The 25,731-nt window shown below is 42.3% G+C and overlaps 1 long non-coding RNA gene across 1 annotated transcript in view; it reads right to left on the bottom strand.

The window, feature by feature from the left end:
- Window positions 1-2,223: 2,223 nt before the first annotated feature.
- The window catches only part of LOC112834200 (uncharacterized), a 45,729-nt gene continuing 22,221 nt past the window's right edge, over window positions 2,224-25,731 (bottom strand). The window contains exon 3 of the long non-coding RNA XR_012380870.1: window positions 2,224-2,738. This is a non-coding gene — a long non-coding RNA (uncharacterized lncRNA). The remainder of the gene's footprint in view (window positions 2,739-25,731) is intronic.

The following is a 25,731-nucleotide window of genomic DNA, read 5'->3' as shown; positions in this document are numbered from 1 at the left end:
GATCATAAGGAGACATAAAAGAGTTTGGTCTACATTGCTACTCCCTGTGCCTGAAAGTTCCTCTCCCCACATCCTTACCAACACTGTGTTATACTGCTTTCTAATCTTTCCTAGTCTGAGTAATGGAACACTCACAGTTGTTTCATTTTACATTTCTCCAGTCATTGATGAATTAGAATATCTCTTTATATGTTTGCTAAGCTTTTGAGTTTCTTCTGTAAATTCCTTGTTTTTATCATTTTTTCAATTGGGTTTGCTGTCATTTCTTGTTGATTGGCCAAAGTTCTTCGTATATTCTGGATTTTAATTTCTTATGCTTTAGACTTTGCAAATGACTCCTATCATTGTCTCAGCTGTATTACTTTATGTACGGCATCCTCCATTGAATAGAAATTCTTAATCTTGATGTAATAAAAATCCATGAAATTTTGTCTTCTGGTTTATGCCATTTACATGTAGTTTAAGAACTCCTTCTTTCCCCTTAAGTACCAATGTTTTTCTGTTTTGTCCTATATATTTTTTCCTTCTAGCATAATAGCATAATATATTCCTTTAGCATAACATATCTTTTCCTTTTAGCATGATAGCTAAAATCCTTTTAGCATAAAGACCTTATTTAGGTCTTTAATCAGATGTGTGACTATGGCAAGTTGCTTAATGTCTCAGAGACTCCACCTTTGAAATGGAGATAATAGTAGTATCTAGCTAATAGGGTAGTAATGAGGATTAAATGGGTCAATGCATTTGAAGTGCTTAGAAGAGTACCTGTCACATAGTACCATAGAAGGGATGGCTATTATAATGAAAATACATTTATTTATTTATTTATTTATTTATTATTTATTTGCCACATTTAGTAAGTTATTCAACATGTGAAAATGTAGTAAAAATTTAAAAGGTGATTCTAATAACTAAGTGTTGGTGAGAAACACCAACAAGATGGAATACATTTTGATTTTTTCCATATGTAGAGGACAAAGTATTGGCAGGGGCAAATAGAAACCCTGATATTGGCTGATTTTACATTTCTCTCCCTGTCACGCTCACTCCTCCTCTTAATGAGGCACCCCAAACTTAGTGCAATAACTAACACCTTCCACCATGAAATTCTCTGGATAAGATTTTGAAAAAAGAAAACGGATTTTTAAGTCCATAGCTGTCACTCTGTTCAGACATAGTTCAGTGCAATCAGATTTCTGTCATGCAAGAATATGGACAGAGCAGGGTTTTCCTGCTCTGAAGTTGTCTGATCTTTATTTGTCCTTCATTTCGCATCCCCCCTTTCTGTGGTAGGAGCTGAGAAATGGTGTAAAGACTGATACCTGGATGGCAGTAAAGGAACAAGGGTCATGACTGTCTAAGGAGATCCAGTAGAGCTTCCATTCTGTCCCCACTCCTGGGCACTGTGCTTCTTGGAAGAAGGAAGGGGTTATTCAGGTTCAATCCCTGGAATAGGGCATTGAACGGGGAAAAGAAGGTCTACCAGTAAATCTCATTTATCCATTTATGTGTTTATTCATTCATCCAAATGCCGCTGCTCATACATGCATTCATTCATCCCTTTGCTCAGTACAAGCTCCTTGAGCCAGACCCCTAGGGTACACAGACCACTGGAAGAAGCACCTGCCACCCCCACAGGCACTGGAGCCTTCTGTGTACCAGGATGGGACAGGAGCTGCATGATGTGGTCAGTTCAACAGGGGGAAAACAGGCCCCAGTGAAATGATTTTGACTAGAGACTTGGAAAGCCAGCACCAAATTACTTTGTAGCTTTTGTTCAACCTCCAGAGCATTTTGTCTTGGTTCTTGATTTAACTAATCTAAAATTCACTTGGAGATACAAGGTGTGAGACAGTCTAAGTAAATCTCAAAAAAGAGAAGTATTTTACTGAGGGAGAAATGTGCCTGCTTGTAGAATGACACACAATGCAAAGCATGTGATACAAAGATGTTATGCAAAAATCAAAAACAAAAACAAACCCACCAAAACTAAAAATTAAGACAAAGATGCCAAAGGTCAAAACCCCTAACACATAAGGCAATCTTACAAAATCAATAAGAAAACCACTGAGATTTTCCTATCACATAATTACTCCATATACCCAACTGTTTTTGAAATGAACAGAGATATAAATAGAAAGGTCATAGAGGAAATTCAATAGCCATTAATATAAAAATACTAATCACAATAGTAACAAGCGAAATGTTAATGAAAATGAGATATTTCTTTTGCCTGATAAAGCAGTGGAGAGAATTTATTTCATTCCGTTAAGTGAAAATACCCAGTGCAGGTAAGGATGTGGCAAACGATGTTTAACAATCATCTATGAAAGACACCTGCCCCAGAGCGTCCCCTTCTTTTCTTTGCACTTCTTACAAGTTTTCCTCAGAAGGAAGTCTTGGTGCATTTTCTCTGAAACGATGTCACACTCCAGTGATTTCCTCCTGTCACTTTGATGCCTGAGACACCTTCAGGAAGCTGCCTGAGCACTGTGGCGTTCACACTTGACCTCACCCTGGTACCTTGTCAAGACAACTCTTTCACCCTGCAGCAAATAAAGCAAATGCTTTATTTGGTTCCCAAAAGGGAGAAAAAAAAGGAGAAGTCACTCCCATAATTTAAATTTTGAACATGTGTCTTTATAAAATTGCAGAAGTTCAAGCAGCTTCGTACTTCTTCTGTTTTGTCAAAATTCAGTTTTCTTTATCTTCACCAGGAAGCAAGGCTCAGAGTTGTCCTGAAAGTAAATATAATGGGCATCACTAAATGTGACCACAGAAAAACTGCAAGGATGTTGTCCACAGCTGTGCTCATCATGAGGGAGAACTAGAAACTCCCTGGAGGGCCAGCATTCATTTATAGCAGTGAATAAAATAGACTGCTTCTACCTGCTTTTGGGGGGGCACCTTTTGTATATTGATGGTAAACAAGGGGACAAACAAGAAGCAAACAAAAATGGAAACCAAAAAACCCACCCCATAATGTGCTGTAAGTCAGCTTGTAACCGTTCACAAGAACCAACTGCGCGATCTCTTCCCAATTCCATGATGAGTTATGTAACATCAGTACCTTGAAATCAGACACGGTTGGAGCACTTACACCAGGGAAATTGGCAAATGCTACAAATCAGGACTTACTTTGAAAGCCAGTTGTTAAACACTTCCTAGGCCCCCAGTGTTTGTAGTATGTTTGTGAAATGGAATATTAAGCTGATACCGATATTCACATTATGAGAAAAAAAAGTCTCATCATAAAACAGTATGTGCATGCAAAAAAAAAAATGAACTTAGACCCTCACCTCACACCATACACAAAGATTAATTCAAAATGAATCATAGACTTAGATGCAAGAGCTAAAATAATAAACTTGTAGAAGAAAACACAGAAGGAAATCTTCAGACTTTGGCCTAGGCCAAGGAAATAATCCCATTTACAATAGCATCAAAAAAGAATGAAACACTTAGGAATAAATTTAACCAAGGAGGTAAAAGATCTGTACATTGAAAAGCACAAGAAACTAAAGACACAAATAAATGGAAAGATATCCTGTGTTCATGGATCAGAAGAATTACTAATATTAAAATATTCATTCTGCCCAAAGTCATCTACAGATTGATCAAATCAAGCCCTATCAAAATCCCAATGGCACTGCTTACTGAAATAGAAAAAAATTTTTTTAAATTTGTACAGAACCGTAAAAAACCTTGAATAGCCAAAGCAATCCTGAGAAAGCAGAATAAAGCTGGAGGCTTCACAATTACTGATTTCAAACTTTATTACAGAGCGATAGTAACCAAAACAGTATGGTATTGGCAAAAAAACAGATACACAGACCAACAGAACAGAATAGAGAGCTCAGAAATGAACCCACATATATGATCAACTAATATTTGACAAGGGAGTTAAGAATAGTCAATACTTTAATAAGTAGTGCTGGGAAAACTGGATATTCACGTGCAAAAGAATGAAACTGGATCCCTACCTTACACCACTCACAAAAATCAACTTGAAATGGATTAAAGACTTAAACGTCAGACCTGACACTGTAAAACCACTAGAAGAAAACATAGGGAAAAATTTCCTTGACGTTGACCTTGGAAAAATGTTTTGGATGATGTGAAAAGCACAAGCAGCAAAGCAAAATCAACAAGTGGAACTACATCAAACTAAACAGCTTCTGCACAGCAAAAGAAGTAGTCAGCAAAATGAAAAGGCAACCTACTGAATGGGAGAAAATATTTGCAAATCATCTAACTGACAAGAGGTTAGTATCTGAAATATACAAGGAACTCATATAAGTCAATAGCACATGAATATTCATATGTAAGCGGTATCTGCTCAGGTTATTGACAGGAGCCTTTAGTTAAAAGTGTGGAGCCCTTTGCTTCTCATTCTATCCTGCTGCCTCCCTTTCTGAGAAGGATGCATCTCACCTGCGCGGTACAGGGTCTGAGCTGGGGGTCCACGTGTCCCCTTCCTCCCTTGACTGATTTGGATTTACCCACATCAATTTTCATGCCTCTACTTCCCCTTCCCCTTGAGTTGATCTCTCTGCAGAGGATCTCAGAGTTGCAGAGGCTCCTCCTCTCCTTCATTCTACAGGACCTGAAAAAAACCAGACTCCTTTCCAAAGACTATTACATACCAGAACACAAGGAAACAGCAGATAAAATTAACACTGTGGATGACGAGCTGATAAATAAAACGTGGTATGTCTATACAAAGCTATATTATTCAGCAATCGAAAATGAAGTTCTGATACATGAAACCTTGAAATATGCTAGGTGAAAGAAGCCAGTCAGAAAAGACTACTTATCGTATGATTCCATTCATGCTAAATGTCCAGAATAATTGGCCAATCTATAGGGACAGCAAGTAGACAAGTGATTGCCTAAGGCTTGGGCAGGGGTGGAAGGTTGTTGGTGAGAGAGGAGGTGCTAATAGGTACAAGGCTTCTCTTTGGGATGATGAGCATGTTCTAAAATTGTGGAAATGGTGGCACAACACTGAATATACTAAAAGCCACTGAGCTTTATACTTTATATGGATGAATTATATCGCTGTGAGTCATATATCAATAAAGCTGTTATATGGAAGGAAGAGAGGGAGGGAGGAAGAAAGGAAGGAAGGAAGGAGGGAAGGAAGGGAGGGAGGAAGGAGGGAAGGGAGGAAGGGAGGAAGGAAGGAAGGGAGGAAGGAAGGGAGGGAGGGAGGAAGGGAGGGAGGGAGGGAGGAAGGGAGGGAGGGAGGGAGAAAGGAAGGAAGGGAGGAAGGGAGGAAGGGAGGAAGGAAGGAAGGAAGGGAGGAAGGAAGGGAGGGAGGGAGGGAGGAAAGGGCACCACCTGGCAGGAGCTGAGATTAAAGAAGAACATGGCAGTAAGTGGGGTGGAGTGAAGGATGTGTCAGTCACATCAGCAGATGCAAAGACGTGGAAGTGAGAGGGAGCTTGGCTCATTTCAGGAACTAGAAGTAGCAAAGACAGAAGCACACAGTGGAATGGGATGAGCCAGGAGAGAGAGGGGACCAGGGGTCCAGCAGGAGCGTGACCACCAAAGCCTTGTAGACCAACTAAAGGTTAGGACCTTACCCAGTCAGCAAGTGAGTCTTAAGCTTGGGAGTGCCTTGAGCAGATTTGCATTTTAGAAAGACATTTTGGTTATAAAAGGATTAAGAGAGGGTAAGACAGGAGATGGGAACTCTTTATCAAGAGGAGGTTGTGGTTCCCAAGGGATGAAATGATGGTGGTCTGACACAGGGAAGTGGCACTGAGGACAGAGCCAGATAGATAGGAATTTAGGAGGAAGGATCAGCAACAGAGTGCTGATGAGGCAGGTGTGAAGGGCAGGGAACCCCAGGTGTCTGTTTCTAGTGGAGGGTGTCGCCATTTGCTGAGACTGTGAACCCAGCTGGCGGGGGGGGGGGGGGGGTTGTACTGATGAATTGAGTTCTGGGTGGACACGTTTCCAGTGGCTGCAAGATGCTCTAGGGGATACCTGGAGACGGACGCTCCCAGATCTTCTAAATGTCAGCATTTGGTAACCAAAAGATTTCAAACAAAAACTGGATTTCTGGCTTCTCTGGAAAATCAGAAGGTCTAGCCACCATGGGCTTGCATTCACTCTTTACCAGGGCTCAGCAAACTACAATCTGCACACCAAATCCGACCTTGGCTTGTGTTTGTATGACTTGTAGAGCTAAGTTTTTTTTATATATATAGGGTTGTTAAAACAAAGAACAGTGACAGAGGTGACACGTGGCCCATACAGCCTACAGTACTTGCTCTCTGGCCCTTTAGAAACATGTTTGCCTACCCTGCTCTTGACAGTCATCTGCTCATGCTGAGTTGCTGACACCACCTTCCCAAGGCTCTCGGGCTCCCCGATTGCCCCGGTCCCCACTGCTCCCTATCACTCCCATCCAGCCTGACTCACTCGTGTACGGTTTCTTCCTGGCCCCTGGCTGGACCCTGACTAAGGTATTGTGACAAGTGAGAATAGGGCCAGAGGCCAAGGCAAACAACTTTCCAGAAGTAGGCAGGGAGAAGGCTGAAGAACAGTCAGAGAGGTCAGAGGAACACGAGGAGGGTTTCCTAGGTAAGAAGTTAGAGCATTTCAGGACACGAGTGGCACACAGGGTGTCGGGTCAGCGGAGAAGCTGGGCTGGGGGAGGCTTGTGGAGGGAGTGTGGGGCCATGAGCTTCTCTGGGATGGGGAAAACTGGGAATGCATACGTCAGATTGGACTGGGCTGGGGAACAGGTGGCTTGAAGTGTAGCTGTGAAGAAGAGGGCAGGAGATGGGGCAGCACCTGGAGGGATCGAGGGAAAGACTTCATCAAATGGGACAGGCTTGAGCCCAGAGAGGGAGAGGCGGAAGGTGGGGGGCAAAGCTGATGGGGCGGAGTCTGGAGAGGGGACAGGGACAGGGACAGGCAGGACTCGCCCTCACCACGAGCCTGGTGAGAACAAAGCTGGGCGGGGTAAAGGTGCAGGTGAAGTGGGCGAATTTCTAGCAAAAGTTAAAAGAGTGTTTTATCCTGATGGCTTCTAATTTCTTGGTGAAATAAATGATGGGGCCACCTGCTGATGAGGGCAGGGGGACAGCTGGAGAATTCTAGACTGAGAAGGTTTGAGACACACGTGCCCCAGAATGGGGAAACTGAGAAGCGTTGCTGGATGGCTCTGAGAAATCCACCAAGCCTGGAGGCTGTGGCTCATGGGGACTCCAACTCTTCTGGCCTTCTCTATGTTCCCCTGTGCCCAGGGAGCAGCCTGGGCATGGTGGACAGGAACCTGAGAGTCACCGAGGCATGACCGTCTTCCCCTCCAGGGACAGACACTGTATGCGTGAACCGACAGGAAGTCAGAATTCTTGGCCAACACAAACATTTGAATCACGTACTCCAACCAGAATTTTCAGCAGAACAGGAGATAGAAGTTCTTTCTTTGAAATGTGCTATGTTTAACACTTAAAAAGCAGAAGAAAAGAAAAGCAGGAGCCCTTTCTTAAAATCTTGCCTTAAAACCAATGCAATTAAACATGAGTTCCAATTTATCATTTGCCAAGTAGCTCATCATTTTTCTTCAGTTTGCTGTATATCTTTTAAATTGGTCTTCCTATGTACAAATGGTTGCTTGTATTTATTTATCTGTAATTCAAGTATAATTGATATACAGTATTATATCGGTTTCCAATGCACAGATAGTGATTCAACATTACATACATTAGGAAATGCTCATCACGGTAAGTGTACCTACCATTTGTCACCATGCAAAGTTATTACAGTAGTATTCATTATATTCCCTACTCTGTACTTTACACCCCTGGGACTTAATTTATTTTATAACTGGAAGATTACAGCTCTTAATTCCCTTCCCCTATTTTGCCCATTCCCCCCAAAACCCTCCCCTCTGGCAACCACCAGATTGTTCTATCTGTGAGTCTGTTTCTGTTTTGTTTTGCTTATTCATTTATTTTTAGATTCCACGCATAAGTGAAATCGTACAGTATTTGTTTTTGTCTGACTTATTTCACTGAGCATAACGCCCTCTAGGTCCACGCAGATTGTCACAAAGGGCAAGATTTCATTCTTGTTTATGGTTGAGTAATATTCTATGGTGTATATAGCACATCTCCCTCACCCACTCATCCATCGATGGACACTCAGGCTGCTTCCATAATTTGGCTACTGCAGATAATGCTGCAATGAACATGGGGTGCAGATAGCTCTTCGGGTTAGTGTTTTCATTTTCTTGGCATAGATGCCCAGAAGTGAAACTGATGGTATTTCTCTCTTTTTCAAGGAGCCTCCATGATCTCTTTGCTTTAATGACAGTGGTCACACTTACTGACAATCACACAGATCTTGTAGCAACGACTTTCCCATTTCACCTCACAATGGCATTGTAAGGCAGAGAAGGTGGGGGCGGGGGGCACAGGTGGAAGGGGTGTGTAAATGCCACAAGTGATATGCCGCAGCCAGCTATGTTACGCTTCAGATAAACCCAAGTTATCCCAAGCTACCCTGTGAAATCAGAATTCTGAACCCCTCCGCCTTCTTGTGACATAGGAAAAGACGGGCGGGTGCCGTCGGCACTGGGAATCCCAAGGTCAAATTCCAGCTCCACTTTCTTAACTGTGTGACCTTGGTCTGAGCCTGGGTTTCCTCATCTGGGAGGTGGGTATTGACCGCGGGGTATTGACTACAGAGCGTACAGGGAGGTTCAAAGATCCTGGAGTGCACGACGTGTGGCAGTCAATAATAGGACTGATGTTTCGGATTATGATATGGAGACAGGAAAGGGGGACTTCAGAAGGCCTGGCCCTCATGTAGCTTTAACACCAGCTTTGTGACCTGAGGGGGTCCTTTTCCTGCCCTGGGCCCCCGTTTCTTCATTTACAAGAGGAAGCCGCTGGACCCAGCACTGACACCTGTGGGTCTCTGAGCCCCAGGTTCGGGAAGCTGCAGATGAGGGAACAGAGATCAGGGGTGTCCTGAGCCCTTGCAGGTAAGTAAACTGGTGCAATCTGTCACCGAGCCTTAAGTGGCTCTTGCTGACCTCTTCAGTTATGCTTCTTTACGTTCTCTGTCTCATTCACCTGACCCACTTACAGTATGTGTTGTCAGTCGCTGTGCTAAAACAACAACAACAACAAAAAACCCCTAAAACTTCATGGCTTAAAATAACCAAACTATCATCTGTCCGGATCCTGCAGGTGGCCGAGGGTTTCTTCTGCTTCGTGAGGTACCAGCCAGGGTATGCGGGTGGCTGGAAGGTCCAAACTGGCCTCCCTCACATAGCTGGCAAGTTGGTGCTGGCTGTCCACCAGGAGGTCGGTCCCCCGCGTGGCCTCCCTGTGCGGCTAGCTTGGGCTTCTCACAGCAGGGCACTGGCTTCCAGAGGTAGCAACTAAGAGCAAATGTTCTAGGAAGACGAAAGCAGAAGTTGCCAGACCTGCAACCCAGGGCCCAGAAGTCCCACCACATTTGACCAAAGCGGTCACAGGGCCAGCCTGTGTGTGAGGCCGGGGAAATACGCTCCATGCCCTTGATGCGTGCAGGGAAGGACAGAACTGATACTGACCTCCTTTGAGGATGAACCACCACCTGGGACATATGCATTTCCCCCATTAATAGTCAAGAAGACTCAGACACAGCGTCTCCTGTCTGAGGCTCCCCCTCGAATCAGGCACAAACTCTGAGGACTTGAAAGGCTTTCGTCCTTCTTCCGAACCCAGGCTGGGAGAGAGCTGAAAGGGTCGCACTGGCCACACCGCATCTTTGTTCTAGAGATACCCCACAGGTCACTGTGGGAGCCCGATGGGCTCAGCCCCGGGAGAGCTGCCTGTCCATGAAGGGATGTCCCGACTGCCCTGGGTCCATCTAGACCACTGTACAGGGGCCACACACTGGCCTCCAAGACTGTGGCTCCTTCCACTCACATGTGCTCAGCCATCATTCCCAACACATGACACTGTCACCATGCCACAGTCACCGGTCCCCAGGGCCGCTAGTCTCAGCGGCAAGCTATTCCAGAATCATACACACCACACACACACACACACACACACACACACACACACACACCAGAGCCTTAGGCTCTTGCATTAACCTCCGATCTCCTTCCCCCTGGTGAATTTGCCTTTGACCTTGGAGCTTTTGTCCTTTCCTGTCATCCTGGGCCACTCTGCCAGATCTTCTCAACCTTCAAAATCTGCAATTCGTCCCCTCCCAGGACTAATGGCCCCTTATGTGTACTCCCTACAGCTCCAGGCACCAAGGAGTCCCAGAACAGGCTGCTTTCATCAAGGCCTACAAAGCACATGTATGTTGCACCTTCTCCAAAAGCAATGCTCCTTGTGGGCATAAGTTTGTCCGACTCAACAGGGACACTCCAGAAAAACTGCTCCCAGTTCATCATTCTGGAAGCCTCTGGTCAAAAACTAATACATAACGTAAACTCTGTTAAAACGATAGCATAAACAAAACTACATGGTAGTCAGTAATTATTAATATCTGCAGAATACATTTATGTTTTTAGTTTTATTATGTTATGTTAGTCACCATACATCACCAGTTTTCGATGCAGAATATATTTAAGTTGATCTTCTACAGAGGAGGATTTTTAAGAAAACAAAGCAAAAACAAAACAAAACAAAACAAAAAACCCAGCACCGGTTCTGTCGTCCCCTCATAAATTTAGCTTATTCTCAGCTAAGTTTGAAGCCCCAGCCATAAACAACCCAACCCCAAGCCTTGCTTTGTTTCTTCCTAACTTTCACACTTGATGTAATTTCACATTTACATCCAAATTGCAAGAATAGTTAAAAAAAAAACGCATGTTTAAAGAACATTTGGTCCAGATCCACCAATTGTTAACATTTTGCCTCCCTTTGTGTGTTCACTCTCCTCCTCCTCCTCCCTATTGGATAGGCATAGGATTTTCCTGGACTGTTTGGGAGGAAGTTGCACACGTCGTGCCCCCAAAGACTTTCTACCCACTCCAGTGTGTAGTTTCGAAGAGCAAGGACATTCTCTTACGTAGGCACAGCTCATGATTAAAATCGGGAAATTTAACATTCATCCCATGTGGCTTTCCAACCCATAGTCCATATTCACATTTTGCCAGTTGCCCTAAAACACTCCTTTGTGACGGGCATCTCCCCACTATCCAGATTTGATCTGGGACCATGCTTGCATCAAGCTGCCCTGTCTCGGAAGCTAATGTCCATCTGGAAGAGCCCTGAGCCTCTCCTGGCTCACACCTTGTCTTAGGCAGGTGGGTTTCTGTGCTCAGAGCCCCTCACCTTCCGGCCACACCTGCGGCTGACCCCAGTTAGAGCTGATGCACCTTCTTAGTCTCCTAATCTTTCTTGGGGCATGGCAGGAAATCCACCTAGCAGGCTCCCCTTGGGGTGAGAGGAGAGATACAGACCCAAGTGTTCTGCATTTTGCTATATGACTTTTTTCCAGCCAGGATCATGTGATTTTGGTAACCCTATGCTTGTTCCTTTTTTACTTTAACCACATTTTGTTGTAAAAACAATGAGCTGGCCATGATGAAGGAAACTTCCTGAAAAGGAAAGAGAACATAATCCTCCTTTATCAACCGGTCTTGCATTTTACATAGTTGGTCCCTGTGCTTCTTCATTGTTGTTGTTGTTGTTGTCTGCTTTTTTACATTTCCTAAAATGTACATTGCTCCCTGTTCCTCCCTCCACCCCCAACACTCAGGCTAAGGTGCTGACATGACCTAGGTGGCTTGCGACAGCCGGTCCTCATCCTCCAGCGCGTGGCTCCTGCGCAGGGCACAGCCCACAGAGGCGCTGGGACTGAATGGTACAGATGTGAGGTCCAGTCCCGGTACCACCCTGATTTCACTTCCCAGCACTGCTTACAAACGCGCCTCACTTTTGAGAATCTCCATCGGCCTGTGCCTCCCTCCCCTGCTCTCCATCATTGCCACCTGCTCTTCATCTTCACCCTTCGACAGCTTTTTCTGGATTCCCAGTGGGGTCTAAATCTGACAAAGACTCTCTCTCTGCTTGACCGGATTTTGCCAGGCTCCTGGACCTCCTCCTAGGCCCATCTGTGCCCTTCCTTGTAAGATCCAGTTTGAGCAAGAACTGCAAAGTCATTTGAGTAAAGACCTCCACCCTCCCACAACTGATTGAGCCCCTCTGCTGCATCGTTCCCCGGGTGGCATCTGATCACCCTGAACTGCCTCAGCAAGAACCCCTGCCCCTGATGCTTCCTGTTCGTAACTTTCCACCCACCCGCCCCTGCCCTGCTCCTCCACTCTAAACTCCCACTTGCCCATGCTGTATTTGGCCTTGAGCCCTATCTTTCTCCCTCACTGCAAAATTCCACCACATCTCTCTGGATAGCCTCCCCTGGAGTAAAGTCGGCCTCACTATGCTCAAATAAGGGTCATCGAGTATTCTTTATCCTCTCCAGCAAACCCCATCTCTCCCAGTGAGTGGCTGTGTCGTCTTGGGCAGGTGACTTTGCCTTTCACCCTTGAGCTTCTTGACCTCAAATCCTGTGCCTCCCCCACACTCAGCCACCCACACTCTTAAAACCTTGTCACCTCCAGGATCTGCCTTACCAAGAAATCTTTAACTTAACCTCTTCTCTAACCACAACTTCCTATGGTTCCTGTTCTCTCATACACGTACCCTTACCCTCCCACTTATTTCCTACGCCATCAGGAGTTCTGGCCGTTCGGACCCGCCATTTTCCTTATTATCATCCCCTCACTGTCTCGACTTAATTCTTGATCCAACCAGGACACACAATCACTACCTCAGTCCATCCCTTCCCAATATCCTCTGCGCACTGTCCTTCTGACACATCTGCCTGGAAGAACCCCAACCTGGACTCTGTCTAGCAATTCCACTTCTGTTTTTATGCCCAGCCTCCTAGAGAAATTCACCCAGGTGTGAGGACACCACAGCTTCATGGTGTCTAATGTCAGCTGGGCCCTCAGCACCCAAGGGAACTGGGTCTATAATTAGAAACCATGTGGTCAAGTCCCGGCTCTGCCATTTCAGGCCATGAAATGCTTGTTACCTCATCTCTGTAGGGCTTGGTTTCCTGACCGCCGAGTGGGAATCCCCCAGACGTGCTCCTCTCTGGATCAGGGCCTGGCACACAGCCCACCTTTGGTGATGCCAGCATCCGTGACACCGTGATCACCGTGTCTGGCCAGCCTGCTACATGTGAGCAAGCAGAGGTCGCCTTGAAACTCCTCACAGCTGTTTCAAAGCTTCATCATTGTTCCTCAGGCCCTCAGCCCATCTCTGCCTTCATCCTCCACCACCAGCCTCTGCCTTCATGGAGGAGACAGAGCCACGAAAGCAAGGTTTGGCAATCTGTCTCGTTCCTGTTTCCCTGCACCCTCTGCCCATTCTTATTTCCACCTTCAGGGTTTATCCTTCCCCTGCCCAAGGTTAATCCCTTCTCACGGTCTGCAGATCCAACCTGCCCATTTCCCCCGGCATCGGCTCCAGCAGCAGACTCCCTAGTGTCTTGTGCCTTCAAGCTCTCCCTCTAGGACACGCAGTGGGCTCACATCTCTCCTAACAAAAAGCAAACACCTAAAGAGATTTCCACGTCTATGAAGATGGAGTCAATATACTTTTTCCTATTCTCTTTTCTAAGTACAATGGAAAGCCCAGGGCGTGGTATATAAGACAGACATAAGATTCTGGAAGGTGTAGAGAAGAAGGCAGACTGACCAGGGAGGCCAGGACTCCAGGAATGACATGGTGGGGTGAGCTCTTGGGTTTTCTCTTTGACTCATATATCCCCAGATTAAAGCTGAAGAAGCTGGCAACCAGGAAACACCAACAGGCAAGGAGGAAAAAAAAAAAAAAGCCCCGGCCAAAGTCTGCTCTCCCTAACTCCCCTACTGGGGTGGGGTCAGAGGAGGCCAAGCAGGGAGCAGAGGCTCTCATCTCGCTGGGCTGTCATATGAGATGCCCCCCCCCCCTTAGGTGTCAGTGGAGACCGTGTGGGGATCCTGGAATTCCACCCCACCTGACAGGATCCAGGTGGCCTTTCCACTCCCCACCATCCTGACAAAGGGAGCCTCCTGGAGAGTCAGGACTTTCATCATTGCCCAGGGGTAAGGAGGCTACCACCCCATCCTCTCTGCTGTCGGTGGAGGCCACATGGGGCAATAAGGAGGCACTTCTATTCCTCTGGGCCAGGGGTATCAGTGGAAGCCTCTCAGAGGGCTGGAACTTCCACCTCTGCCCACTAATGAGGAGCCTCACCCCCTCTGGTATCCACAGAGGCCTAATGGGGAACCTGGGCTTCCACACCACTTGGTAGAAACCAGGCTGTGTCCTCCTTCCCCCTGCCAAAGCCAGCTCATACAGAAGGTTCAAATAAGTTCCAAAGTCTCCTAACATAATGCCCCAAGTTTTCAGGTTTTAGAAATTGTGATAAAACATATATAAGACTTACCACTTGACTATTTTTATGTGTAGAGTTCAGTGGCATTACGTACCTTCACATGATTCTACAACCATCACCACCATCCATCCCCAGAGCTTGTTCATCTTCCTGATGAACTATATACACATTAAACACTAATGAGCAAAACTTTAAAAGTTCCCATGACCAGCCCCTGGCACCCAGCATTCTACTTTCCCGTCTCTATGAAAATGACTATTCTAGGGACCTCACATAAATGGAATCAAATGGTATTTGTTTTTTGTGGTCAGACTTAATTTCATTCAGCATAATATTTTCAAGTTTCAACTATGTTGTAGCCTGGGTCAGAATTTCCTTCCTTTTTAAGGTTGAATGATATCCCATCGTATGTATATACCACATTTCATTTATCCATTCATCCATCTGTGGACATTTGGGTTTTTTCTACTTTGGCAATTACGAATAATCCTGCTATGAAGATGGCTGTACAAATCTGAGCCCCTGCTTTCAATTCTTTTGGACAGAAGTAGAATTTCTGGGTCACAGGGTGTTGCACACCCCTCCCCCTCAACCTTCCCATGAATCTTCCTCTTCCTGTAAAGGACCCCAGTCATGTTGGATTAAGGGCCCACTTTAAAGACTTTCATGTTAACTTAATCACTTCTTTAAAGACTTTCTTTCCAAATATAAAGTTACCTTCTGAGGTACAGGGTGGGGGGGGCAGTTAGGACTTCAACATATGAATTTGGAGGGGCTAGAACTCGACACTCTTGTTGAAAAGTCTTTGTGAGAATTTAATCTTAGGTTCTCTACTCTATTCAACTGATCTATACGGCTGTCTTTATGCCATTATGGTCCTGTTTTGATTATTGTAGACTTACAGTGAGTTTTGAAATCAGGAAGTGTGGGACTTCCAACTTTGTTCTCCTTTTTCTTCAAAATTGTTTGGCTATTCAAGGTCCCTTTAGATTCCATATGAATTTTAGAGTAAAATATTCTGCTTATGCAAAAGAAGTCTTTGGGATTTCTATAGGGCTTATACTGAATCTGTAGATCATCTTGGGTAGTACTGATATGTTAACAAAATTAACTATTCCAATCCATGACCATGGGATGTCTTTCCATTTTTTTGTGTCTTCTTTAATTTCTTGCAGCAATGTTTGTAGTTTTTAGTGTGTAAGTCTTTCGCCTCCTTAGTTAATTCCTAAGTGCCTTATTCTTCTTGATGCTACTGTTAAGGCAGCTGTATTCTTAATTTCATTTTCAGGTTGTTCATTGTTAGTGTGTAGAAGTGCAACTAATTTGGAGGCGTTGATTTTATAACCTGCAACTTCGCTGAATTCATTTATTAGTTCTTACAGTTTTTGTGTGTGTGGGATCTTTAGAGTTTTCTACATATAAGATTATGTCATCTGCAACAGATAATTTTAATTTTTTCTAGTTTGGATGGCTTTTCTTTCTTTCTTTGTCTTGCCTATTTGCTCTGGTGAGGACTTCCAGGACTATGTTAAAATGAAGTAGCAAAGGCAAGCATCCTTGTCTTGTCCCTGATCTTTGAGAAAAAACTTTTTTTCATCACTGAGTCTGATGTTAGCTGTGAATTTTCATACATGGCCTCTGTTATGTTGAGGTACTTCCATTTCTAGTTTCTTGGGTATTTTTATAATGAAAAGGTGTTAAATTTTGTCAAATGTTTTTTCTGCAGCAATTGAGATGATTGTGTAGGCTCTTTACTTCATTCTGTTAATGTGATATATTATTATTGACTGAGTTTTGTATCTTGAGCCATCCTTGCATTCCAGGAATAAATCCCACTTGGCCGTGGTATATAACCTTTTTAATATGCTGCTGAATTGAGTTTGCTAGCATTTTGTTGAGGATTTTCACAGCATAGATACACAGGATATTGGTCTATAGTTTTCTTGTCTCTTCTTCTGGCTTTGGTATTGGGATGATGCTGGCCTCATAGATATGAGTTAAGAACCATTCCTTCCTCTTTAGTTTTTTTTAAAAGTTCAAGAAGGATTGGTGTTACTTCTTCTTTAAATGTTTGGTAGAATTAACCAGTTAAGCCATCCGGTCCAGGGCTTTTCTTCATTGAGAGGCTTTTGATGACTAATTCAATCTCCTAACTAGTTATAGTCTATTCACATTTTCTCTTTTTCCATGATTCAGTTTTGGTACTTTGTGTGTCTTTAGGAATTTATCCATTTCATCTAGGTCATCCAATTTGCTGGCATGCAGTTGCTTAGAGTACATTCTTATAATCCTTGTATTTCTGTAAAATCGGTAATAGTGTCCCCACTTTTTTGTCTGATTTTAGTTTTTGAGCTTGTTGTCTTTTTTTCTTGTCAATGTAGTTAAAGATTTGTCAATTTTGATTTTTTTTTTAAAGAACTAAATCTTGGTTTTGTTGATATTCTCTATTGTTTTTCTATTCTCTTTTAAAAAAAATTTATCTCTACCCTAATCTTTATTATTTCCTTCCTTCTACTAGCTTTAGGTTTTGTTTGTTCTGTTTTTTCTAGTTCCTTAAGGTATAAAATTAGGTTGTTGATGTGAGATCTTTCATCTATAGCTATCAAAACTTGTAGGTTTTAATTAAAAATCACTGATCCTACCAAGGACCAGGGAGATCTGAAACTGAATTTTTAAAGAGATATTACAATTATCTGACAATGATTTCAAGCAGCTATCATAAAAATGCTTCAACAAGCAATTATGAGCACCCTGGAAAAGAAGAAAAAAGAAAGTCTCAGCAAAGAAATAGAAAACATAAGAACCACATGGAAATTTTAGAACTGAAAAATACAATAACCAAAATTAAAAAAAAAACAAACCTCAGAGGTTGAGTTCAACAGTAGACTGGTGGATATCAAAGAAAAATTGCCAGAGATAGAAGCAAGAAAGATTTTATTCAAGACAATTCTGCCAGAGATCAAAACTTTTGCACTAGGGAAGATTGAACTCAACTCTATTGAAACAAAAAGCGGGTGAGTTTTTAAGTGCTGGAGTGAGACAGTGAAAAAGTACTGGAGGTTGTAAGTTGGGTGACTGGTCAATGGGATTAAGACCATCGATGTTTGCAATTGGTGCTTATCAAGGTTAGGTTCCACCCCTCCCACAGAGACTGGGAGATGGGTGCCTTGTCTTTCTTGATGATAACATTTCAAAGGGATGGCTCCCAAGTCCTCGAGACAGACATTCCTGGTTTATAAAACACATGAGGCTGGGAGAAGATTTATATAAGAAAGTTTGTCTATGTAGTTTGTTTCAGCATATTTCTGTTGTTGACGTACTCATTGAATCATGTGTTGAGACTTAACAATGCAAGAAAGCAGGCATCAATGGGGGGGGTGGTTTCTATGGAAAGAAAAAGAAGATTAATGATTGGAGCAGTATAAACCCAGTTTCTGGGTTCAGAGGACAGTCAGTTGAGGAGATTTTTGGACACTGGACTCAAACAATCTTTGGACAGTTGAATGAGGGGGGCAATGTGACAGATTTCCCTATTTGCAGCTTGAACGCTTTTGGTGATGCCATTGACATTACAGGAGTTTTGATAAGATTGTCCACAGTCATGAGTATTTCCTGGCACAGAGCATGGATGAGATGGGAGGTGACCTTCTTGAGTGGCACACAGAGCAGCAGATCCAGGCCCAAAGACTATCCACAGGATCTGCTGTGGTGATGAGTCCTATATCAAGCCATCCAGCTTCAGCTCGTGGGGCTTCTTTAGATCCTGAGGGGAAAGTCCAGCTACAAGGCAATTGAGACTCCCAGTAAAGATCTGGGCAGTCATGTTTGAGTTCTCATCAACACCAATTCAGGAGGATGGGAGAAAAACTGGAAACATTAGTTTGGACAGCTGTATCCAGACACTGAAGTATAGCAGAAGAATTGAGAATTTGGTAATGACTGACAAAATGTCTAAGATAAGAGGCTCCAGTCCAATTTACAGGGAGGTAACAAAGCCACTTAGTTTACAAAGAGGTAAAATATAGCTCAAAGACAATGAACAGGATGAGGATCTGATAACCCATAGAGTGTGCTATAGTTTTCTATTAAAACATAACATTTTTATGGTCACTTCCCCTTTGGATCAGATAATCAACATAAGATTATTCCTGTTTACAAGAAATATGTACAGTCTCATTAGATAGCCTGATTATTTACAAAAGTGCAGAAAGAAAGTTATTGACCACATAGGCTTTTTAAAGCTTGTTTTGCTATGAGAAATCTCAGATTGAACTTTTAAAAGCCTCTGAAGGCTAAAACATTAATCCAAGAACTCGACACTAGACTTCACCTGCCACACCTACAGATTTAGGTGAATTCGTCACTTCTTGGGCCCCCAAAATATCCTGGACCGGCCAGGAAGTGACCTTTTTCTCACTCATATGGCTTGAGAACACTGTAAGCCAAGTTTTCCCAAGGGAGTTTTGTAAACCAAGACTGTTTTCTCAAGAGGGCTTTGTAAACATGGATTCCATAAAGTCATCCTTCGTTCCTTAAAACCGTCAGGTCATATCTGATTCTAGCCATCCTTCTTAAATATGGCATTCCAGTCCAAGTCTTGGCTGTACATTCATTTTTTTCCCCAATGATGACAAGGAAGACAGATTCTTATTGAACCTATGCAAATAATTGTATTGCTATGAAAATAAGAATACTCAATAAGAGTTTCTGAACTCTGGTAAGGAGAAAAAGATACATGTTTCATTTCTGCTTACAAAAGTATAATCTACTAAATGGTCATGAGCTATAGGCAGTTTAAGAAAAAAGAGAAAGGAATTCTTTATATCCAGAAAATAGAACACTTAAAGCATCGCTGATATTCCAAACAAAAGTGAGAGATCATCCTTTATCAGTTAATTTAGTCTTATGTTATTAATTCTTGCTATGCTTGATCTTCAGTTAGCAGGTTCATGAAACCATCAGTTTCTGTTTGAGAGTTCTAGAAATCCTGATTCAGTCCAATGGTACGGGTCAAAGTTATTTAAGTAACCATCAGAAGCCTGTGCCCCGGAGTACCTTACATAGTTCTTTCCATGTGTTTCTGAAATGAGACAGTTCCTTTTGGCTGATGACAAGCACTTTGGCCTATAGTTGATGGTAAATGTTCTTAGGGAAGCATCAGAGTAAAATAAAAACTGTCTGTAGATAACAGAAGACTTAAAATGATGTGGTTAAAGATCTGATTAGTGTTCCTTTGGCAAAGAAATATGGTTGTTTCTGTGGCATTCAACTTTTAAAAATAAAAGCCGTAATTATGACTGGCAACTGTTGTCTAATATCAGACAAAGCAGCCCATGATGTATTATGGACTGAGAGGGCACTGACAAATTTCTAGGAACTTCAGACCATTTATACTATATATATTTTGTGTGTGTGCATAATTAATGTATTCAATTTTTATTTTTAATTTTTTTATTGTTCTGTTAATCACCATATATTACATCATTTGTTTTGGTGTAGTGTTCCATGATTCATTGTTTGTTCATAACACCCAGTGCTCCGTGCAGAATGTGCCGTCTTTAATACCCATCACCAGGCTAACCCATCCCCTTACCCTCCTCCCCTCTAGAAACCAAGTTTGTTTTTCAGTCCATCATCTCTCCTGGTTCGTCTCCCCCTCTGACTTACTCCCCTTCATTCTTCCTCTCCTGCTATCTTCTTCTTTTTCTTTTTTCTTAAAATATGTTGCGTTATTTGTTTCAGAAGTACAGATCCGTGATTCAACAGTCTTGCACAATTCACAGCGCTCACCGTAGCACATACCCTCCCCAATGTCTATCACCCAGCCACCCCATCCCTCCCACCCCCTACCACTCCAGCAACCCTCAGTTTGTTTCCTGAGATTAAGAATTCCTCATATCAGTGAGGTCATACGATACATGTCTTTCTCTGATTGACTTATTTCACTAAGCATAACACCCTCCAGTTCCATCCACGTCATTGCAAATGGCAAGATCTCATTCCTTTTGATGGCTGCATAATATTCCATTGTGTATATATACCAGGTCTTCTTTATCCATTCATCTGTCGATGGACATCTTGGCTCTTTCCACAGTTTGGCTATTGTGGACATTGCTGCTATAAACATTGGGGTACACGTACCCCTTCGGGTCCCTACATTTGTATCTTTGTGGTAAATACCCAGTAGTGCAATTGCTGGATCGAACGGTAGCTCTAATTTCAACTGTTTGAGGAACCTCCATACTGTTTTCCAGAGGGGTTGCACCAGCTTGCATTCCCACCAACAGTGTAGGAGGGTTCCCCTTTCTCCACATCCCCGCCAACATCTGTCGTTCCCTGACTTGTTAATTTTAGCCATTCTGACGGGTGTGAGGTGGTATCTCATGGAGGTTTTGATTTGGATTTCCCTGATGCCGAGCGATGTGGAGCACTTTTTCATGTGCCTGTTGGCCATTTGGATGTCTTCTTTGGAGAAATGTCTGTTCATGTCTTCTGCCCATTTCTTGATTGGATTATTTGTTCTTTGGGTGTTGAGTTTGATAAGTTCTTTATAGATTTTGGATACTAGCCCTTTATCTGATATGTCATTTGCAAATATTTTCTCCCATTCTGTCGGTTGTCTTTTGGTTTTGTGGACTGTTTCTTTTGCTGTGCAAAAGCTTTTTATCTTGATGAAATCCCAATACTTCATTTTTGCCCTGGCTTCCCGTGTCTTTGGTGATGTTTCTAGGAAGAAGTTGCTGTGGCTGAGGTCGAAGAGGTTGCTACCTGTGTTCTCCTTTAGGATTTTGATGGACTCCTGTCTCACGTTTAGGTCTTTCAACCATTTGGAGTCTATTTTTGTGTGTGGTGTAAGGAAATGGTCCAGTTTCATTCTTCTGCATGTGGCTGTCCAATTTTCCCAACACCATTTGTTGAAGAGACTGTCTTTTTTCCATTGGATATTCTTTCCTGCTTTGTCAAAGATAAGTTGACCATAGAGTTGAGGGTCCATTTCTGGGCTCTCGATTCTGTTCCATTGATCTATGTGTCTGTTTTTGTGCCAGTACCATACTGCCTTGATGATGACAGCTTTGTAAGAGAGCTGGAAGTCCGGAATTGTGATACCGCTAGCTTCGCTTTTCTTTTTCAATATTCCTCTGCCTATTCGGGGTCTCTTCTGGTTCCATACAAATTTTAGGATTATTTGTTCCATTTCTTTGAAAAAAGTGGATGGTATTTTGATGGGGATTGCATTGAATGTGTAGATTGCTCTAGGTAGCATTGACATCTTCACAATGTTGATTCTCCCAATCCATGAGCATGGAACGTTTTTCCATTTCTTTGTGTCTTCTTCAATTTCTTTCATGAGTATTTTATAGTTTTCTGAGTACAGATCCTTTGCCTCTTTGGTTAGATTTATTCCTAGGTATCTAATGGTTTTGGGTGCAATTGTAAATGGGATAGACTCCTTGATTTGTCTCTCTTCTGTCTTGTTGTTGGTGTATAGGAATGCCACTGATTTCTGTGCATTGATTTTATATCCTGCTACTTTACTGAATTCCTGTATGAGTTCTAGCAGTTTTGGGGTGGAGTCTTTTGGGTTTTCCACATACAGTATCATATCATCTGCAAAGAGTGAGAGTTTGACTTCCTCTTTGCCGATTTGGATGCCTTTGATTTCTTTTTGTTGTCTGATTGCTGTGGCTAGGACTTCTAATACTATGTTGAATAGCAGTGGTGAGAGTGGACATCCCTGCCGCGTTCCTGACCTTAGGGGAAAAGCTCTCAGCTTTTCCCCATTGAGAATGATATTCGCTGTAGGTTTTTCGTAGATGGCTTTTATGATCTTGAGGTATGTACCCTCTATCCCTATACTCTGAAGAGTTTTGATCAAGAAAGGATGCTGTGCTTTGTCAAATGCTTTTTCTGCATCTATTGAGAGGATCATATGATTCTTGCTCTTTCTTTTGTTAATGTATTGTATCACGTTGATTGATTTGAGGATGTTGAACCAGCCTTGCAGCCCAGGGATAAATCCCACTTGGTCGTGGTGAATAATCCTTTTAATGTACTGTTGGATCCTATTGGCTAGTATTTTGGTGAGAATTTTTGCATCCATGTTCATCAAGGATATTGGTCTGTAATTCTTTTTGATGGGATCTTTGTCTGGTTTTGGGATCATGGTAATGGTGGCCTCATAAAATGAATTTGGAAGTTTTCCTTCCATTTCTATTTTTTGGAACAGTTTCAGGAGAATAGGTATTAATTCTTCTTTAAATGTCTGATAGAATTCCCCTGGGAAGCCATCTGGCCCTGGGCTTTTGTTTGTTGGGAGATTTTGGATGACTGCTTCAATTTCCTTAGTGGTTATAGGTCTGTTCAGGTTTTCTATTTCTTCCTGGTTCAGTTTTGGTAGTTGATACATCTCTAGGAATGCACCCATTTCTCCCAGGTTATCTAATTTGCTGGCATAGAGTTGCTCATAATATGTTCTTATAATTGTTTGTATTTCTTTGGTGTTGGTTGTGATCTCTCCTCTTTCATTCATGATTTTGTTGATATGGGTCATTTCTCTTTTCTTTTGGATAAGTCTGGCCAGGGGTTTATCAATCTTGTTAATTCTTTCAAAGAACCAGCTCCTAGTTTCGTGGATCTGTTCTACTGTTCTTTTGGTTTCTATTTCATTGATTTCTGCTCTGATCTTTATGATTTCTCTTCTCCTGCTGGGTTTAGGCTTGATTTGCTGTTCTTTCTCCAGCTCCTTTAGGTGTAGGGTTAGGTTGTGTATTTGAGACCTTTCTTCTTTCTTGAGAAAGGCTTGTATTGCTATATACTTTCCTCTCAGGACTGCCTTCGCTGTATCCCAAAGATTTTGGACAGTTGTGTTTTCATTTTCATTGGTTTCCATGAATTTTTTTAATTCTTCTTTAATTTCCTGGTTGACCCATTCATTCTTTAGTAGGATGCTCTTTAGCCTCCATGTATTTGAGTTCTTTCTGACTTTCCTCTTGTGATTGAGTTCTAGTTTCAAAGCATTGTGGTCTGAAAATATGCAGGGAATGATCCCAATCTTTTGGTACCGGTTGAGACCTGATTTGTGACCTAGGATGTGATCAATTCTGGAGAATGTTCCATGGGCACTAGAGAAGAATGTGTATTCCGTTGCTTTGGGATGGAATGTTCTGAATATGTCTGTGAAGTCCATTTGGTCCAGTGTGTCATTTAAAGTCTTTATTTCCTTGTTGATCTTTTGCTTAGATGATCTGTCCATTTCAGTCAGGGGGGTGTTAAAGTCCCCCACTATTATTGTATTGTTGTCAATGTGTTTCTTTGCTTTTGTTATTAATTGCCTTATATAATTGGCTGCTCCCATGTTCGGGGCATAGATATTTACAATTGTTAGATCTTCTTGTTGGATAGACCCTTTAAGTAAGGTATAGTGTCCTTCCTCATCTCTTATTACAGTCTTTGTTTTAAAATCTAGTTTGTCTGATAGAAGGATTGCCACCCCAGCTTTCTTTTGGTGTCCATTAGCATGGTAAATGGTTTTCCACCCCCTCACTTTCAATCTGGGGGTGTCTTTGGGTCTAAAATGAGTCTCTTGCAGACAGCATATGGATGGGTCTTGTTTTTTAATCCCATCTGAGAGCCTGTGTCTTTTGATTGGGGCATTGAGCCCATTTACATTCAGGGTAACTATTGAAAGGTATGAATTTAGTGCCATTGTATTGCCTTTAAGGTGACTGTTACTGTATGTTGTCTGTGTTCCTTTCTGATCTTTGCTGCTTTTAGGCTCTCTCTTTGCTTAGAGGACCCCTTTCAATATTTCTTGGAGGGCTGGTTTCGCGTTTGCAAATTCCTTTAGTTTTTGTTTGTTCTGGAAGCTTTTTATCTCTCCTTCTATTTTCCATGACAGCCTAGCTGGATATAGTATTCTTGGCTGCATATTTTTCTCGTTTAGTGCTCTGAAGATATCTTGCCAGTCCTTTCTGGCCTGCCAGGTCTCTGTGAATAGGTCTGCTGCCAATCTAATATTTTTACCATTGTAGGTTACATATCTCTTCTCCCGAGCTGCTTTCAGGATTTTCTCTTTGTTTCTGAGACTCGTAAGTTTTACTATTAGATGTCAGGGTGTTGACCTATTATTATTGATTTTGAGAGGGGTTCTCTGTGCCTCCTGGATTTTGATGCCTGTTTCCTTCCTCACATTAGGGAAGTTCTCTGCTATTATTTGCTCTGATATACCTTCTGCCCCTCTCTCTCTTTCTTCTTCTTCTGGGATCCCAATTATTCTAATGTTGTTTCGTCTTATCGTATCACTTATCTCTCGAATTCTGCCCTCGTGATCCTGTAGTTGTTTCTCCCTCTTTTTCTCAGCCTCTTTATTTTCCATCATTTGGTCTTCTATATCACTGATTCTCTCTTCTGCCTCATTTATCCTAGCAGTTAGTGCCCCCATTTTTGATTGCACCTCATCAATAGCCTTTTTGATTTCGACTTGGTTAGATTTTAGTTCTTTTATTTCTCCAGAAAGGGTTTCTCTAATAACTTCCACGCTTTTTTTCAAGCCCAGCTAGTATCTTTAAAGTCATGATTCTGAACTCTAGGTCCGACATCGTACTAATGTCCGTATTGAGTAGGTCCCTGGCTGATGGCACTACCTCTTGTTCTTTTTGCTGAGGTGATTTTTTTCGTCTTGTCATTTTGTCCAGAGGAGAATAGATGAATGAGAGAACAAAATGCTAACAGGTTTACAACGTCCCCAGCAAATATACTCTATACAAATCAGAAAAGACCTGAAACCAGGGGAAAAGAAAGGGAAAGAAAGAAAAAAGAAAGAGAAAAAAAAAAGAAAAAAAAAGAAAAAAACAAAAACAGAACAATACCAGAAAAGCAGAATGTGATCAAATATGATCAGGCTAGTGCATAGATCAGTGCCACACACTAGATTTTGGGCGTATTTTGGTCTGTTAGAAAAAAGTGCCTCCTAAAATTTTAAAGGAAGAAAGACATATATGTACAAAATAAGGGCTGATACAATGAAGGGATAGAAGATGACTGTAAAGATGAAAATTATAAAAGATTTTATAAAAGGACTTGATAAGATAAGAAGTTGTTTGAAAAAGGAAAGAAGATTTAAAAAAAAAAAGAAAAAAGGGAGAGAATGTGATCAGGCAGGAGACTAGAACAGAGCCATACACTAGTGATTTAGGGTATATTTTTATCTGTTAGAAGAAACTGTATCTCAAAATTTTAAAGAGAGAACAACTTATATATATATGCCAAAAATAAGGGTAACTACTATGAAGGGATAAAATATGACTCTAA

Source organism: Callorhinus ursinus, unplaced genomic scaffold (genome assembly GCF_003265705.2).
Source record: "Callorhinus ursinus isolate GAN/ISIS: 27379988/994484 unplaced genomic scaffold, GSC_fseal_2.0 scaffold15, whole genome shotgun sequence".
NCBI classification, from domain to species: Eukaryota; Metazoa; Chordata; class Mammalia; order Carnivora; family Otariidae; genus Callorhinus; species Callorhinus ursinus.
The sequence above is the reverse complement of the archived record's forward strand: the minus strand, read 5'-3'. Positions and strand labels throughout refer to the sequence as shown.